This window comes from Bison bison, unplaced genomic scaffold (assembly GCF_000754665.1).
Source record: "Bison bison bison isolate TAMUID 2011002044 unplaced genomic scaffold, Bison_UMD1.0 scf7180017864235, whole genome shotgun sequence".
Classification (NCBI taxonomy): domain Eukaryota; kingdom Metazoa; phylum Chordata; class Mammalia; order Artiodactyla; family Bovidae; genus Bison; species Bison bison.
Window position 1 is genome coordinate 6,571,985 of NW_011494807.1, and position 18,256 is coordinate 6,590,240.

Consider the following 18,256-nt stretch of genomic DNA (forward strand, 5'->3'; position numbering starts at 1 on the left):
AGAATACAAGAGATCATTTTAAACTATGTGTTCCCTCCGTACACTGGTACAGTGGAATCAGATGATATGAGGCTTATAGAGCTAGAGGGTCCTTAAGAGACCATTCTAAACCACCAACACCATCTTCAAAGAGCAACATCCTACACTCCTGACAGTAAGAAACAGTTTAAAACGCATCCAGAGAAACTTTAACACACATTTTAAATAAAATTGTTCCCCTGCCTTCTCTTCTCAGTTTCCATTTCTATATTCTGTCCTCATGATTTCTATTTTTTATTTCTATTTGTTATCTTTTGACCCTTCTTTATACTCTTCTTGGTTTTGCGTATCCCTCTCTCATCTTGAAATGTCAAACCATCTACTAGATTTCAACAAAAAAACAACATTTTTCTGAGCTTCTCCATACTAAATTCTTAACTGGGCCTCTGAGTTGCTTTTTCCCAAATTACTTGAAGCCTACTAGCAAGTAAACAGTATTGTTAACATCTTAGTGTACTCTTTCACTCGTTTTTCTTTTCTTTTTGACTGTGCCTTTCGGCATGTGGAACTTTCTCAATCAGGGCTTGAACACCCACCTCCTGCAGTGGAAGAGCAGACTCTTAACCACTGGGCCACTAGGGAAGTCCCTCACTAATTTTTCTATGTAGAAGGATAGATAGGTTCAGAATCTTACTGACTACATTTTTAAAACTTTTTTATTCAACAATATCTTTCGGACATCTTTCTATATCATTAAGCTAGATCAACACTGTTGTTGCCATACTTTTCTAGTATTTCACCATCCGTATGCAATAACATTTAAATCAAGGATGAATTCTGCCTTCCAAGAAGTTGTTCTCCCCTCTTTAACTCACTATCCTTATAATTGCTGATCTTATCTTCCTAAAATACAGGAAAGACCATGCTTCTCCCCTTTTTATAATCCTTCTACTGCTCTTTGCTCTACTGCTCGAAACTCCTTCCAGGGCATACAGGCTCTTCTCAAACCTGGCTCTAGCCTAGGTTTCCTGCTCCATTCCCAGCCTCCCATTTCTCACAGCCCCTAACATAACAAACATCATTTCCTGATCACTTCATGGAAATCCAAACTTCTGTGCTTTTCCTGCTACCTAGAATGTCCTTCCCCACTTTTTCTACCTGGTAAATTCCCACTCCTCTTAAGATCCTCCTTTATAGCCTCCATGTCACCTCACCTAGAGCCAGACATCCTGGAATGTGAAGTCAAGCGGGCCTTAGGAAGCATCACTACAAACAAAGCTAGTGGAGGTGATGGAATTCCAGTTGAGCTATTCCAAATCCTGAAAGATGATGCTGTGAAAGTGCTGCACTCAATATGTCAGCAAATTTGGAAAACTCAGCAGTGGCCACAGGACTGGAAAAGGGCAGTTTTCATTCCAATCTCAAAGGAAGGCAATGCCAAAGAATGCTCAAACTACCACACAATTGCACTCATCTCACATGCTAGTAAAGTAATGCTCAAAATTCTCCAAGCCAGGCTTCAGCAATACGTGAACCGTGAACTTCCAGATGTTCCAACTAGTTTCAGAAAAGGCAGAGGAACCAGAGATCAAATTGCCAACATCCACTGGACCATGGAAAAGGCAAGAGAGTTCCAGAAAAACATCTATGTCTCCTTTATTGACTATGCCAAAGCCTTTGACTATGTGGATCACAATAAACTGTGGAAAATTCTGAAAGAGATGGGAATACCAGACCACCTGACCTGCCTCTTGAGAAATCTGTATGCAGGTCAGGAAGCAACAGTTAGAACTGGACATGGAACAACAGACTGGTTCCAAATTGGGAAAGGAGTACGTCAAGGCTGTATATCGTCACCCTGCTTATTTAACTTATATGCAGAGTACATCCTGTGAAATTCTGGGCTGGATGAAGCACAAGCTGGAATCAAGATTGCCAGGAGAAATATCAATAACCTCAGATATCCAGATGACACCACTCTTGTGGCAGAAAAATAAAGTCAGCCACTGTTTCCACTGTTTCTCCATCTATTTGCCATGAAGTGATGGGACTAAGATGCCATGATCTTAGTTTTCTGAATGTTAAGTTTTAAGTCAACATATTCAATCTCCTCTGAATCCCAAGGGGGAATTGTATTTCCACCCATCACAGTTGTATCCGTGATACAACAGCAATTGAAACTGCTAACCTCTTTTTCATTCTCCAGTTTCAACTCGAAGGTAACACCTCAGATATGCAGGGAATAGTCCTAAGGATAGTGTCGTTGATATTATTTCAACCCTTCCGACTGGTAGGAGGGAATGGTGAGTTCAGGCACTATGTCCAACATTCTATTACTACCCACAAACATCCTGGAAGAGGCACCTGCTGTGGGAGAAGTCAGTACTGTTCTAGGAAACAACACAAGCCTGACAACAGCGTCTAAATAACATTTAGATGTGAGTTTTGGCAAATGTGAGGTATTTTATTAGTTTTATCATTATACATGACTTCCTTTTTCCTTTCCTTTCCAAGAAAGAATATACAGCTCTCAGAACAGAATCAACCAAGAAATATCAAATGCCATAGTTTTAGTCTTAGATTGTGTTTTCGGGGTGGGTGGCGGCGAGGAGAGAAGCTGTCTAGATAACGTTGGCTTCAGTGATATCAGTGTTCAGTTCTCAGTTTCTTCTTAGATTCTAGATTTAGTGGAGCATGGTGATTTTTTTTTTCAGTAAAATAAGAGTCCTACAGCACTGCAATACTAAACATGTTTTTGTTTGTTTGTTTGTTTGCTTTATATTGTTTTCATTGCTTCTGATTGCCACTGATTTATTGGATGTTTGCCCTCTTAAGTGTGGTTTACATGGAAACCAAAACCCAATAAAATCAAAATCAGCACTGCAATAAAGCGGGTCTGAAAAAATAAATACATGGTACCAACTTAATGATACTCAATCTCAGGTTTCCCTTGAGAGTCAGTGAGAACCATTTTTCCTTTATTGTTCTATTTTTTAAAAAACTGTAACAAAGAAACAGCAAAGTGCAAAAATCTTAAGTGCACAACTCAATAAATTTCCACAAGCCAAGCTCATCAATATAACCAGTACCTAGTGCGGCACCACAAAAACCCACTATGTAACCCCTCTTCTGGTCGAATTACAGATGAACTTAGCCTGTTTTCGAATTTTACATAAATGGATTCATACAGTGCCCATTCTTTTGTGTCTGGTTTCTTTCACTCCAAGTCATCCTGGTGAGATCCGTCTTTGTTTTTGCTTATGGAAACAGTGTGTTCATTGTCACTGCTGTATAGAATAACCCCTTTTTCATTATTGTTTCAGAAGCATCTAAACAAACAAGTGTTCTGAGGAAATCACAGGGATCCCAGTGTTAAAATATAAAAGCTGCAGTCAAAAGAGGAAACAGTGACTGAGATGACCTTTAGAAGCAGCTTCAAGTCAATTGTCAAGAAGCAGCTGTCTGAAGAAAGAAGTGGAATAGTAAAAAGCAGTCTGTGAGATAAGCCAGAAGAGCAAGCTTGGGAAGAAATGCCCAGAACTGAGCCAGGGATCTTGGTTCAAAATAAAATAAAATGTGGCCTTCTGGAAAGGTTTGGTTTAGGTTGTCTCTGCCTCATGTCTTCAGCAAAATCTTTCTCTGTCAGTGGAGTTCTGCCTCCAAAGCCCAGTGGTTGGGAAGGCAGGATCTCCATAAAGGACCAGATTACTACATCTTTTCCACACATTGTATAATATTTGACCAAACAATTCCTTGCATAAAAAGACATATGCATTCTATTTCTGCCTCTTTTAAACACAAGTTATCAAAAACTTCTTTGTAAGTCTTAGATATTACCATTATGGCGAACTACTTTATGCTTATGGAACTACTTTCCATAAGCAAAAACAAAGATGGATCTCACCAGGATAACTTGGAGTGAAAGAAACCAGACACAAAAGAATGGGCACTGTATGAATCCATTTATGTAAAATTTGAAAACAGGCTAAGTTCATCTGTAATTCGACCAGAAGAGGGGTTACATAGTGGGTTTTTGTGGTGCCGCACTAGGTACTGGTTATATTGATGAGCTTGGCTTGTGGAAATTTATTGAGTTGTGCACTTAAGCTTTATAAAAGCTTATAAATTACTAAAGCATTATTGCCAGCTAATTCTGATATTTAAGATAATTAAATTTTTACTAGTGCTTCTTTAAACTATCTTCATTTAAAACATTTTTATTCTACTATGAAGATGTTTATTAGAGTGATTATCAAAATGTTCCCATAAATATTGATGCCATATTATGAAAACAAAATATCCCTTTCTTCTTCCCTAAAAAAATTCACACATAAAAACCTTTTGCTAATTTAAAAAATAATTCATTTGAAATATTTCATTTGCTATCATTTTAAACAGATAGTAATTGATTCCAGTGGTCCAGGAACTATTTATTCTGAGAATCTAAGCTTTCCCCTGCATCTTTCTCCTTACACAAGTTTACCTAAACCTGTCACATGTTTCAAGGGTTCTGGCTTTAAATAGTTATCAGGAATGAGAATAGACACACTGAAATATTTACCTGGGTATTAGTAGAAGAGAGTAGAAATGACTGTCAGCACATGAGTAATATGAATTCTTGCTTTAAAACAAAATCCACAAGTAAGAGGACACAGCACCCAAAAGTCATTTCATTGGCTACTAAAATATACTAGAGTAAATTAAAAATGGTCGTAAATGAATCTAGCTCCTTCCTTCAAAAGATAGAATCTCTTTCCTCACGATGACAGACTGAGTCAACTTGTGACTGATCTGACCCATAGGCAGAAGTGACACCGTGTGACTCTGAGCTCAGACCTTAAAGAGGCCTTGAAACTTTGCTCTCACCTCCTGGACTTGCTGCTTTCACAAGAGAAAGCTTGTGAAGGAGGATGTCGTGTGAAGTAAAGACAAGTCCTCTCAGCTGAAGTCCTTGACTGTGATGGGGAAACCATGGGTGACGAGTGAAATCCATTTCTCCTGCCTTCACTAATCAAGGTCATTTTAAGATGTCCGTCAGTGGGGGAAGGAGAGGGTGGGATGAACGGAGAAAGTAGCATTGACATTTATACACTATCATGCGTAAAATAGATAGCCAGTGGGAAGTTGCTATATAACACAGGGATCCCAGCCTAGTTAGTGCTCTGTAATAACCTAGAGGGGTGGGATGAGGGGGGAGGGGAGAGAGACTCAAGAGGGAGGGAATATAGGTATAATTATGGCTGATTCATGGTGTTGTACAGCAGAAACAAATACACTGTAAAGCAATTTTCCTACAACTAAAAAACAAATTTAAAAAAACATTTGCATGTCCTTCAAGTAACACATAACCTAAGCAAAAAGTTGTTTGCTCAAGTTATTGTCCAAGAAAGTGGAATCAGCTGTGTCTATTTCAGCTGAGTTGGTTAAGACAGGACAGAACCTCCGACCCTCCAACTCAGCATGCTCAGAGTCATCTTAGTGCCATTTGCACAAGCAGAGGACTGGAGCTGAATTATGCCTGTGCAGAACATGATCACACTTTTTCCCCATCACCTTTCCCCACAGTCCCACACCCTCCATGCCTCAGATCCAGCCCATGAATATACCACTTCTTTACCCCTGAATATCCCAGCCCCTTCCCCTGAGGAGGCATATTTAAGATTTGTTTGGTCTCCTTAGTTGACTGCCTTTGAATAAACCCACTTTTTGCTGCAAATCTGTCTTAGCATTTTGGTGTGCTGTGTGTCAGGCAAAACAAACCTCGTTTGGTAACAATAATTAATAGACGTGTCAACTCACCTGGCCTAAGAGATGCTCAGAACGCTGGTAAAACATTGAGTGCGTCTGTAAGGGCAGTTCTGGAAGAGATTAGCATTTGATTCAATAGACTGAGTTAAGAGAATCGGAGCTAACCAATGCAGGTGGGCATCATCCAATCCGTTGGAACATACAGGCAAAGAAAGGGTGAATTCTTTCTGTTTTTAAACTGGGACATCCACCTTCTCCTGTCCTCAGTCCTCAGAGCTCCATATTCTCACCCTTTAGGCTTGCCTGGTTCTTCAGCCTGCAGATGGCAAATTGTGGGACTTCTCAGCCTCCATAACAGTGTAAGACAATTCCTATAATAAATCTGCTCTACTATGCTTATATGTGGGCTTCCCAGGCGGCACAATGGTAAAGAATCCCCTGCCAATGCAGGAGATGCAAGAGACACAGATTCAATCCCTGGGCTGGGAAGATCCCAGGAGTAGGAAATGGCAACCCATTCTAGTATGTTTGCCTGGAAAATCCCATGGGTGGAGGAGCCTGGTAGGCTGCAGTCCATGGGGTCGCTAGGAGTTGGACATGACTCAGCGACTTCACTTGTACTTTTCACTTTTATGCACTGGAGAAGGCGATGGCACCCCACTCCAGTACTCTTGCCTGGAAAATCCCTTGGGTGGAGGAGCCTGGTAGGCTGCAGTCCATGGGGTCGAGAAGAGTCAGACACGACTGAGCGACTTCACTTTCACTTTTCAGTTTCATGCATTGGAGAAGGAAATGGCAACCCACTCCAGTGTTCTTGCCTGGAGAATCCCAGGGACGGGGGATCCTGGTGGGCTGCCATCTAAGGGGTCACACAGAATCGGACACAACTGAAGCGACTTAGCGGCAGCAGCAGCAGGGATTGCACTGAATCTATAGATTGATTTGGGTAGTATATTCATTTCCCTATATTGATTCTTCTGATCCAAGAACATGGTATATTTTTTCATCTATTTGTGTCATGTTTGATTTCTTTCATCAGTGTTTTATAGTTTTCTACATATAGGTCTTTTGTTTCTTTAGGTAAATTTATTCCTAAGTATTTTATTCTTTTCATTGCAATGGTGAATGGGATTGTTTCCTTAATTTCTCTTTCTGTTTTCTTATTGTTAGTGTATAGGAATGCAAGGGGTTTCCATGTATTAATTTTATATCCTGCAAATTTACTATATTCATTGATTAGCTCTAGTTATTTTCTGGTGGTGTCTTTAGGGTTTTCTATGTAGAGGGTCATGTCATCTGCCAACAGTGAGAGTTTTACTTCTTTTCCAATCTGGATTCCTTCTATTTCTTTTTCTTCTCTGATTGCTGTAAGCCACCAAATTTGACGAAGTTTCATTTCACAGCAAGAGATACCTTGGACAGGCACCCAGAGCCCATTTTATTATGTAACATAACAACTGAGTAAGGAAAACTGGCTGATGTATTTGGAATTTTACTATCATACCTCCAACCTTAAATTTCTACAGCACTTTGCTGCCAAATTTAGGCCCAATGTATTTCTAATCAGGACAATTCTAGTTGTCCTGACGTCTGTGCCTGCTCCCATTTACTTCCTATACCAGTCTAATCTTCAAGTCACCACCAAATTATCTAGGATCATAATTAAAATTCTCCCTGCTATTATTCTTCCATTTAAACATTTCTCTCTATGGGATAAAATTCTGAGCCTCCCTTTCAAAACATTTATTCCACCAACTAGGGAAAGGGAAAGTGAAGTCGCTCAGTTGTGTCCGAATCTTTGCGACCCCATGGACTGTACCCTACCAGGCTCCTCCATCCATGGGATTTTCCCGGCAAAGGTACTGGAGTGGGTTACCATTTCCTTCTCCAGAGTATATTCCTGGCACAGGGATCGAACCCAGGTCTACCTGCATCCACCAACGAGGGTTGCTCCCAAAGGTAGGCACATACCATGGCCTAGAAAGTTCCTCACAACCTCTGTAACACCAAAGGAAACACTGGGGCATTAGGTGAAGACTTAACAGGAGACTATGTCACCTTCAAGTTAGTGGAAACCTGCATGGACCTGCCCAGTATAACCACAAGTGAAATCACAGGGCAGCCAACAAAATGTGAATCAACTAGCCATTGTTGCTGCTGTTCCATGTCTAAGGTCATATCTGAAGATCCGTTTCCTTGAAGATCCTTATATCAAAGTTCTCCTGGAAAAGTCCAGGAGCTCCCAAGGTGGTTGTACAAACCATGGGTTCCCATGAGTCAGTAATGGGATAACTGATATCATGCATTCCTTGATCCAGTACAGAGAAGAACTCAAACATCACTTCTTGCAAAAATGGATATGCTGAAATTATCCAAGAGGCAGCAAAAGCAAAAATAAACAGGACCTAATTAACCTTAAAAACTTGGGCATAGCAAAGGAAACTACTGACAAAATGAAAAGACAGCCTTCTGAATGGAGAAATACTCGCAAGTAACATGATCAATAAGGGGTTAATATTCAAAATATATAAGCAGCTGATACAATTCAATATTAATAAACAACCCAATTTAAAAATAGGTAGAATATCTGAATAGACATTTTTCTGAAAAAGATATACAGATGATGACCAACAGCTACATGAAAATATGCTCAACATTGTTCATCATCAGAGAAATGCAAATCAAAACCAGTATGAAAAACTGCCTCATACTTATCAGAATGACTATCATCAAAGAGATTATAAATAGCAAATGTTAGAGAATATGTGTAGAAAAGGGAACATTCCTACACTGTTGGTGGGAATGTAAATTGGTGCAGCCTCTGTGGAAAACAATGTGGAGTTTCCTCAGAAAACTAAAAATAGAACTACCATGTGATCAAGCAATTTCACTCCTGGGTGTATATTTGAAGAAAACAAAAACACTTACTCAAAGAGCTGCACTCCAATGTTCGTAGCAGCATTATTTATATTTGCAACAATACAGATGCATCCTAAATGTCCATCAGCAGACAAATGGATAAAGAAGATGTGGTATATCTTCAAGATATATGGACAGGAGATTAAGAGGCACAAACTATATATAAAATAAGCTATAAGGATATATTGTACAGCACAGGGAATATAGCCAATATTTCATAATAACTAAACATGGAGAAATGCAAAAAAGCAAAATGGCTGTCTGAGGAGGCCTTACAAATAGCTGTGAAAAGAAGAGAAGCGAAAAGCAAATGTGAAAAGGAAAGATATAAGCATCTGAATGCAGAGTTCCAAAGAATAGCAAGAAGAGATAAGAAAGCCTTCCTCAGCGATCAATGCAAAGAAATAGAGGAAAACAACAGAATGGGAAAGACTAGAGATCTCTTCAAGAAAATTAGAGATACCAAGGGAACATTTCATGCAAAGATGGGCTCGATAAAGGACAGAAATGGTATAGACATAACAGAAGCGGAAGAAGAAGAGTAGGCAAGAATACACAGAAGAACTGTACAAAAAAGATCTTCACGACCAAGATAATCACGAAGGTATGATCACTCACCTAGAGCCAGACATCCTGGAATGTGAAGTCAAGTGGGCCTTAGAAAGCATCACTATAAACAAAGCTGTGGAGGTGATGGCATTCCAGTTGAGCTATTTCAAATCCTGAAAGATGATGCTGTGAAAGTGCTGCACTCAATATGTCAGCAAATTTGGAAAACTCAGCAGTGGCCACAGGACTGGAAAAGGTCAGTTTTCATTCCAATCCCAAAGGAAGGCAATGCCAAAGAATGCTCAAACTACTGCACAGTTGCACTTATCTCACAGGCTAGTAAAGTAATGCTCAAAATTCTCCAAGCCCGGCTTCAGCAATACGTGAACCATGAACCTCCAGATGATCAAGCTGGATTTAGAAAAGGCAAAGGAACCAGAGATCAAATTGCCAACATCTGCTGGGCCATGGAAAAAGCAAGAGAATTCCAGAAAAACATCTATTTCTGCTTTATTGACTATGCCAAAGCCTTTGACTGCATGGATCACAATAAACTGTGGAAAATTCTGAAAGAGATGGGAATACCAGACCACCTGACCTGCCTCTTGAGAAACCTATATGCAGGTCAGGAAGCAACAGTTAGAACTGGAAATGGAACAACAGACTGGTTCCAAATAGGAAAAGGCGTACGTCAAGGCTGTATATTGTCACCCTACTTATTTAACTTATATGCAGAGTACATCATGAGAAACGCTGGGCTGGAAGAAACACAAGCTGGAATCAAGATTGCTGGGAGAAATATCAATAACCTCAGATATGCAGATGACACCACCCTTTTGGCAGCAAGTGAAGAGGAACTCAAAAGCCTCTTGATGAAAATGAAAAAGGAGAGTGAAAAAGTTGGCTTAAAGCTCAATATTCAGAAAACAAAGATCATGGCATCTGGTCCCATCACTTCATGGGATATAGATAGGGAACAGTGGAAACAGTGTCAGACTTATTTTGAGGGGCTCCAAAATCACTGCATATGGTGACTGCAGCCATGAAATTAAAAGACACTTACTCCTTGGAAGAAAAGTTATGACCAACCTAGATAGCATATTGAAAAGCAGAGACATTACATTGCCAACAAAGGTCCGTCTAGTCAAGGCTATGGTTTTTCCAGTGGTCATGTATGGATGTGAGAGTTGGACTCTGAAGAAAGCTGAGCGCCGAAGAATTGATGCTTTTGAAATGTGGTGTTGGAGAAGACTCTTGAGAGTCCTTTGGACTACAAGGAGATCCAACCAGTCCGTTCTAAAGGAGATCAGCCCTGGGTGTTCTTTGGAGGGAATGATGCTAAAGCTGAAACTCCAGTTACTTTGGCCATTTCATGCAAAGAGTTGACTCATTGGAAAAGACTCTGACACTGGGAGGGATTGGGGGCAGGAGGAAAAGGGGACGACAGAGGATGAGATGGCTGGATGGCGTCACTGACTCAATGGACGTGAGTCTGAGTGAACTCTGAGAGATGGTGATGGACAGGGAGGCCTGGCATGCTGTGATTCATGGGGTTGCAAAGAGTCGGACACAACTGAGCAACTGAACTAAACTGAAACATGGAGTATAATCTATAAAAATTTTGAATCACTATGTTGTACACCTGGAACTAATATATAATATTGTGAATCAACTATTCTTCATAAGATAAAATTTTTAAAAAACACAAATTTAATTATATTCCAAAACTAATTGTTCAGTACTTTTAAAGGGTCAAATCAAGTTTATTGAAAGGCAAAAACTAAGGGGTGTCACAGACTGGAGGCTAAGGAGACATTAATTAAACAAAATATGAGAATCTGGAGTGAATTGCAGACCAAGAAAAGAGCACTAGGGGAAAAATTAGAAAATTTACAAACAGTCTATGTGTAAGGTAATAGTATCAATGCTAATTTGCTGATTTTGATAATTGTGGTGTGGTTTCGCAATGTATTATCACTTAAGGAAACTGGATGAAAGGTTATAAAAATTCTTGGTATGTTTGAAATATTTTGTAAATTTGAGATGACTTAAACCTTCAAAATAAAAGGGTGAAAAGTTTTAAGTATTAAAATCAATAGGATAGAAGACGATGGAAAATTTAAGAGGAACCTTGAAAATAGATGACAAATGTCTTGTGTCCTATTTAATTGGCTATTGGCTGACCAGAGCAATGATTGGCCACACTGGTTTGGGGCCACCCTACACCACTCCTCATACACATACAACTTCTCAACTCTGTTTTGATTTGAATGTGTCACAAAATCCTCAGAATTTCAAAATAGCATTTCTCAAAATCCAATTTGATCCTATTGTATAAAATATCCTCTATAAATACTTCTTACAAGGGGTGAAGGAAAGGAGAGGGAAAGTCATACAAATGAGAGGCTATAAGCAGAATCACCTGTGTAACTTGTTTTTTCAAAACTCTCATGCCTAAGCCCTATGTCAAACCCGCCCCTGGTAGCTCAGCCGTAAATAATCTGCCTGCAATAAAGAAGATCCAGTTCAATCCCTGGGTGGGGAAGATCCTCTGGAGGAGGGCATGGCAACCCACTCCAGTATTCTTGCCTGGAAAATTCCATGAAAAGTGAAGCCAGGCAGATTATAGTCCATGATGTCCCAAAAAGTCGGACACAATTGAAGGGACTGAACACACAGGATTCTGAGACAAAGCAGGAAAGTCTACTGCTGCTACTGCTGCTAAGTCGCTTCAGTCGTGTCCGACTCTGTGCCATCCCACAGACCACAGCCCACCAGGCTCCCCTGTCCCTGGGATTCTCCAGGCAAGAACACTGGAGTGGGTTGCCATTTCCTTCTCCAATGCATGAAAGTGAAAAATGAAAGTGAAGTCGCTCAGTCGTGTCCGACTCTTCGCGACCTCATGGACTGCAGCCTACCAGGCTCCTCTGTCCGTGGGATTTTCCAGGCAAGAGTACTGGAGTGGGGTGCCATTGCCTTCTCCGGCCAGGAAAGTCTGAGAACTCTTAATACCATCCACAAAAATGACTGGTCTCTGAAACAGGATGTGTTAACCACTAGATGGTGCCAGGATTCTGAAGATGGAATTTTCATGTACATTTCCCTTTGAGTAAACAGTATATTCATTTTCCCTTTTATCTCTCTCCTCCAGGTCTCTCCACCTTTTAGAAAAGGAGCATAACACACCAAAACAACTCAGCATCTTTCTCCTTGAACTTATTTCAGTTGTCTTAGTCTTTCTCTGAGTGGGGCTTAAGGAAGGCTGTTTTAGGGCTTGTTTTTCCCTTAGCATCTTCCTTTCTGAGTGGAAATATTTGGAGGAGAGCTATGGCCTCAACATTTTGGTGTGGTAAGAGTAAGTTTGAGATGTTTATTTAATATGGGAAAAGTTAGGGGGAGATTATAAGATTTGATGGTCATCAGCATGTAAATAGAATTTAGAGCCCTGCTGCTGCTGCTGCTGCTGCTAAGTCACTTCAGTCGTGTCCGACTCTGTGCGACCCCATAGATGGCAGCCCACCAGGCTCCCCCGTCCCTGGGATTCTCCAGGCAAGAACACTGGTGCTTGATACTCTCTCAATAAGACTGTAGTGGTTATTTCTAATATGATGTAGTTAAGGTGAGAATAATAATACTCTATATGGTTATTGCAAGGAATAAATGAATACATGAAATATCTAAATGTCAGACAGAGTAGACTATCAACAAGACATTACTTTTTCCCCCTATTTCATTCCTTGGTAAAAGTGGATTCTGCAGTACATTCCAATAGAATTAAAATATTTCCATTAGCTCAGATGTCTTTACAACTGAAGGAAATCTTAAGAATCATCTGTCTCCACATCTTCAAAATGAGGTTTTTGTAAGGTGTTCACAAGTGTCCAGGATCTCTGTCAAGCCTGAGTTATTAAAGTTCAACAGATTTCTTACAACAAGGACCTACTGTATAGCATAGGGCACTATAGTCAATATCTCATAACCTATAGTAAAAAAGAATCCAGAAAAGATATATATTAATATTTAAGTTACTATTTGCTAAAGCTTTGACCCATAACACAAAGTTTCTAAATCAGTAGAAAGTATCTTTTACCAGTGATCAAAAGAACATTCAACTAACTTTTTTAAAGCAATAGCTAATATTTTTCCCTAACTGTAAGATTACACCATGGAGAAAAAGAATAGTGCATCACAGCGCACTTTCTCACCAACATTTTGCAGAGAAGACTGGAGCACAAGGACATCAAACCCTTGGCGTGGACTTCCCTGGTGGCACAGTGGTTAAGAACCCACCTGCCAATGCAGAGAACACAGTTTCCATCCCAGGTCTGGGAAGACCACACATGCCTCGGAGCAGCTAAGCCTGTGGGACATAACTACTGAGCCCACACTCTAAAGTCCTCCAGCCGCAACTACTGAGCCTGTGTCCTCAACTACTGAAGTCCACACATGCCTAGAGCCTGTGATCTGCAACAAAGAGTAGCTCCCACTCGCCACAATGAGAGAAAGCGCGTGCAAAGAGAACGAAGGCCCAGTGCAGCCAAAAATAAATAAATAAATAAATACTAAAAAAAAAAACAACAAAAAAAAACACCTTTGCATGCCTGAGGGCCCATCACACATCAGACATGAGCTGGATTGGAAGCCTAATTTGTCTTACACCAAAGAAGTCACAAGAGCTTCAGTGCAAAGACATAGAACATGGTCAAGACAGGGGTAAGAAGAAGGACTTCCAGAACAGACCTGACAAGAGTAAATGGCAGGTGCTGCTGTAGGATTTTCATGGGGAGTAGGAGGGCTGAAGGGGAAGCTGGGGAAGTGGGGGATGTGGTGGTAACAGCATGCTGAAAGTGAAAGTTGCTTAGTCATATCTGACTCTTTGCAACCCCATGAACTATACAGTCCATGGAACTCTCCAGGCCAGAATACTGGAGTGGGTACCCATTCCCTTCTCCAGGGAATCTTCCCAACCCAGGGGTTAAACCCAGGTCTTCTACATTGCAGGTGGATTCTTTACCATCTGAGCCACCAGGGAAGCCCAACAGTGTGCTGGTCTCTGTCTTTAAAAGATGTCCTCTACCCTACCTTACCTTAAAGCTACCTTTCCTTATTTCTGATGAGAAAAGTCTTCTGGAGTATATTCAGCTATTCCCCCAGGAAGATTCCACTACAGTCTCCAAGTTCCCTCTGTCCACTTAGTGAAACTGAAGACACTCTCAAAGTTACTTTCATGTAACTCAAGCAGTTCACAACAGGTAAAATATACGTGCCCCTAAAAGGAGCTATTATCATCTTACTCCATTAGTGATAAGAATGTAGAATCTGAAGAAGTTGGCTACTGCTGTATAACAAACCATCTCAAGGCATATGGGTTTAAAATAGCTACTTATTGTTTATAATCCACATGTTAGCAGGTGGTTCTACTGATCTAGACCAATTAGATTCTGGCTGGACTCGGTCACGTGTCAAATAGTGGGTCAACCAGGAGCTGAGTGGTCTGTGAAAGCTGGAATGACTCATCCGTGCTCCACCGGGTCTCACCTGGAACATGCCCCTAATTCAGGCATGTTGCCATGGTGACCACAGAAGAGGCAGAAAGGAAGCAGAAATACACTTGGCTTCTTGACTCAGACCTGTCACCACATCATTCCTGCTATGTTATATGGCCAAAGCAAGTCACAAAGGCAGCCCAAGTTAGAGGATCAGGGACTCCAAGGTTATCAGACAAATAGTATGGACAGAGAGAAGCCATTAATTTAACTGAGATCATTAATGCCTTCAATCTAACACAGGATGGAAAGGCAAATTTTGCATGCAAGAGTAGGAAAGAAATGATAGAGAATAAAATTATGTGTACATTTTACAATCTTATGCATGGAAGTCTCTAGTTCTATTATCTAGTTTTGAACTCAAGCAAATTGTACTCTTTCTGCTCTATGTAAACCTTCATCTTAGTATTTCCTATACAAATAAATCATCTCCCCACATACATTTTGTTGTGCAATGGTCTTAGATTAAAATGAATTAGATATTCTAAAATATTTACATTTGAGTTCAGTCAATTAGACTTTTGTCTGAAACAGAGCAAAAAAGGAACTTTAATGTCATTTTATTATTTTTCTAGTTAATGAGCAACTTAAGTGTCTGTATTAGTGTCATGGTAGAACAGCTAAAAAGAAGGAAGAATAAAAAAGATCAATTTCCCAGTAAATCTGGCCTTAAGTATAGCAGGTTTATCACCAGTAAGTATTTACTGAGCCTCCACAGTAAGGAAAGAACCATGATGAATACAGTATAAAACATGTTCTTCAAAAAAAAAAAGGTATACTCTGATTATAGAAAGCACAGATGAGACATGAGTGATAAAATATTGATGTTTTATCAATATTTTGATAATATCAAATTTGTTATGTTTAATTGAAATAAATATGAAAGTTATGCTGGGCATGTTTAATTTAAATAATATACCGTCATGAACTTCAGGGAGTAAACTGAAGACCATTTAAGAAGAATTAGGGTAGAACCTCTGAGGTAGCAGGCACTTACTGTTTTCTAAAGTGAGGAAAGACATCAAATTTTGTGTAAGACAAAGATCATCATGAATAAGGGGTCAATGAAAGTAACCCCACACCAGCCTCAAGAAAAGATGAAGCTCCTGAGGTGACAGGATAACATTATCCTAGGAGTCACATAGAAAGTCTCTGTGGCCAATTGCTGACTCTCACATGTGGGTTTCAGATGTGGCTGGTCTGTCCCTCTAACCAGACCCTGAAAGAGAAACTCTTTTATATACTATTTGTGAGGGGAGAACAGACCACTTGGCTGAAAGGCCTGTTATTGGCCACGTCAGGAGTAAACTCAAAGTTCCTTCCTGACACTCTTCAGAGTTTCTTGAAGATTAGTTAGCCTCTAGAAGGTGTGGAAAATACAACAGGCTCTGGCAGCAAAGAGGAACATCCAGCAGACACTCCAAGCACAGCTCATGCCCTGGAAGAGTAGGCTCCAGGGGAAAGCAGCGAAGCCAAAGGATCCTGACCTGGAACTGTGACAGGTCTCAGACCTGGAAAAAGTAGTTAAGTGTAGAATGTTGCCTCTTTGCTGCATTAAGGGTCTTTTGGGTATCTCTAGGACAGAAAGTCTCCACAGGAAGGAGATCCTATCAGGGGAAGTTTCTATGTTTAATCATCAAGGATTTGAGCACAAACAAGGGTGGTCCCTGGTGCTCAGGAATCTCTGATACAAATGCCTTTTGCTTATAGGTTGATTGCAAAGGAGACCTGGCAGAGTTTAAAGTTCTTCATGTCATTCAAGCTGAAGAGGGCGAACTCAAGCAGAGGGAGACCATGAACAATTCTAGGAAGGACGTGGAAGTATGGTTGCAATCTGGGACACAGTTTGTCCAGGAGAACTCATTATGTTCTACACAAGGGAAAGAGGATGATTACATACTTGCACTGCTACTCATGCAACTTCCTGTGCAACTCTGCAAGTTTTGGGTTTAAGTTCCTTTTAATTTAGAAAGACAGATTAGGTTTTAGGTTAGATTCTTTGACTTCCTTATAAGCAGACACTGTAGATTAGGCTTTTGGTTTTTTGACTTTTACTGTGTTTATTAGTTCAAAGTTTGTAAAACTACTAGCAGGGCACCATGTATGTGGTAAGGTGTTGAATTTTATTTTAATTCCTCTACAGGTCCAACTATGAATGCAACTGCTTAAATATCCCTCAAAGAATCCTATCTGCAAAAGATTCTCTTCTGGGAAGGTGATCAGTCTCCCCTAGACCCAGGGCAATTAATAGAAGGCCTCAGAATGACATTTGAAGGCATCACAATAGGTACACACAGATACTGTGAAGGCATACACTGCATGAGGCATGATGGGAACATAAAATGTGATATAATAAGTATGTTGAAGAAATCAGGAACAGGAACCATGTGTTTTATTTTCCTTTCAGAAAAACTGTATAATAGCGGAAAGACTTTGGATTCTATAGGCCTGCATTTAAATTTCAGCTCTGCTGCTGTTTAACTGAATGTGTGAACTAGCAAAAGAAGCTGTTTTTCTTGAGTTTGGTTCCCTTATCTCTGAAATGATGAGAAATATACCCGCTTCCTAGCATTACAGGAAGGTTAAATAAGTTTCTACATGTAAAGTGCCAGGAATACAGAAATTACACAACAAATAAATCCACTTCTACTCTTTATCTTCCCTCCCTGAAAACCTAACAAGTAACACTGGAACACAATTTCTCAGAGAAATAGTCTCTCTCCTCAGCCCCACGATGGTCCAGGCAACCACCAAACCCCACCTTACTCTATAGAGTTTGCACAGAAACATAGGGCAGAATTCAAACTCTGGTTTAACCAGAAATCTCACGATGACCTCTGACCAGTCTGGGCTAAACTCTCCCTGTGGCTATGGAAGGGATCAGCATCTATACCTAGGTTTGAGTCTCAGCTCGGTCACACACAAGCTGTGAGATGTGGGATGAGTTCATGAAACTCACAAGCCTCAGCTTCCTCCTCCACAAAATGAGGATGAGAACTCCTTTATGGGATATTTCCAGCATTGAACACATACATGTTAAGAAGCCTACCACTAGCTGTAGTCTCAAATGGTGCTGCTGAAATGGGCAAGTTCATGAAATCCAATATTATGAATCTGATCTTGGCCAGATGCTACTCTAGACACAAAGTGGTCATCATGAAGAACATTGGTAATAGCACCTCAGGCCAACCGTACAACCATGCTCTTGGGGCTAGAATTGACCACAAACGGACAGCCACCATTAACAAGATGAAAATTGTTACGAGGTCAAAGATCAAGTCTTTCATGAAAGTTTATAATTATAATCACCTCATGCCCCACAAGGTACTCTGTGGATATTCCCTTGGACAAAATCATTGTCAATGAGAACGTCTTCAGAGATCCTACTCTCAACAAGACACCAAGGTCACATTCAAAGAGCAATATAAGACCCACAAGGACAAATGGCTCTTCCAGAAGCTGCAGTTTTAGGTTTGTCTTGCTTCAGTCATTTAAAATACAAAAAAAAAAAAAAA

At 40.3% G+C, this 18,256-nt stretch overlaps 1 pseudogene; it reads left to right on the forward strand.

The window, feature by feature from the left end:
• Positions 1-17,822: 17,822 nt before the first annotated feature.
• On the forward strand, positions 17,823-18,212 carry LOC104993179 (annotated as a pseudogene).
• The last annotated feature ends 44 nt before the right edge of the window (positions 18,213-18,256 follow it).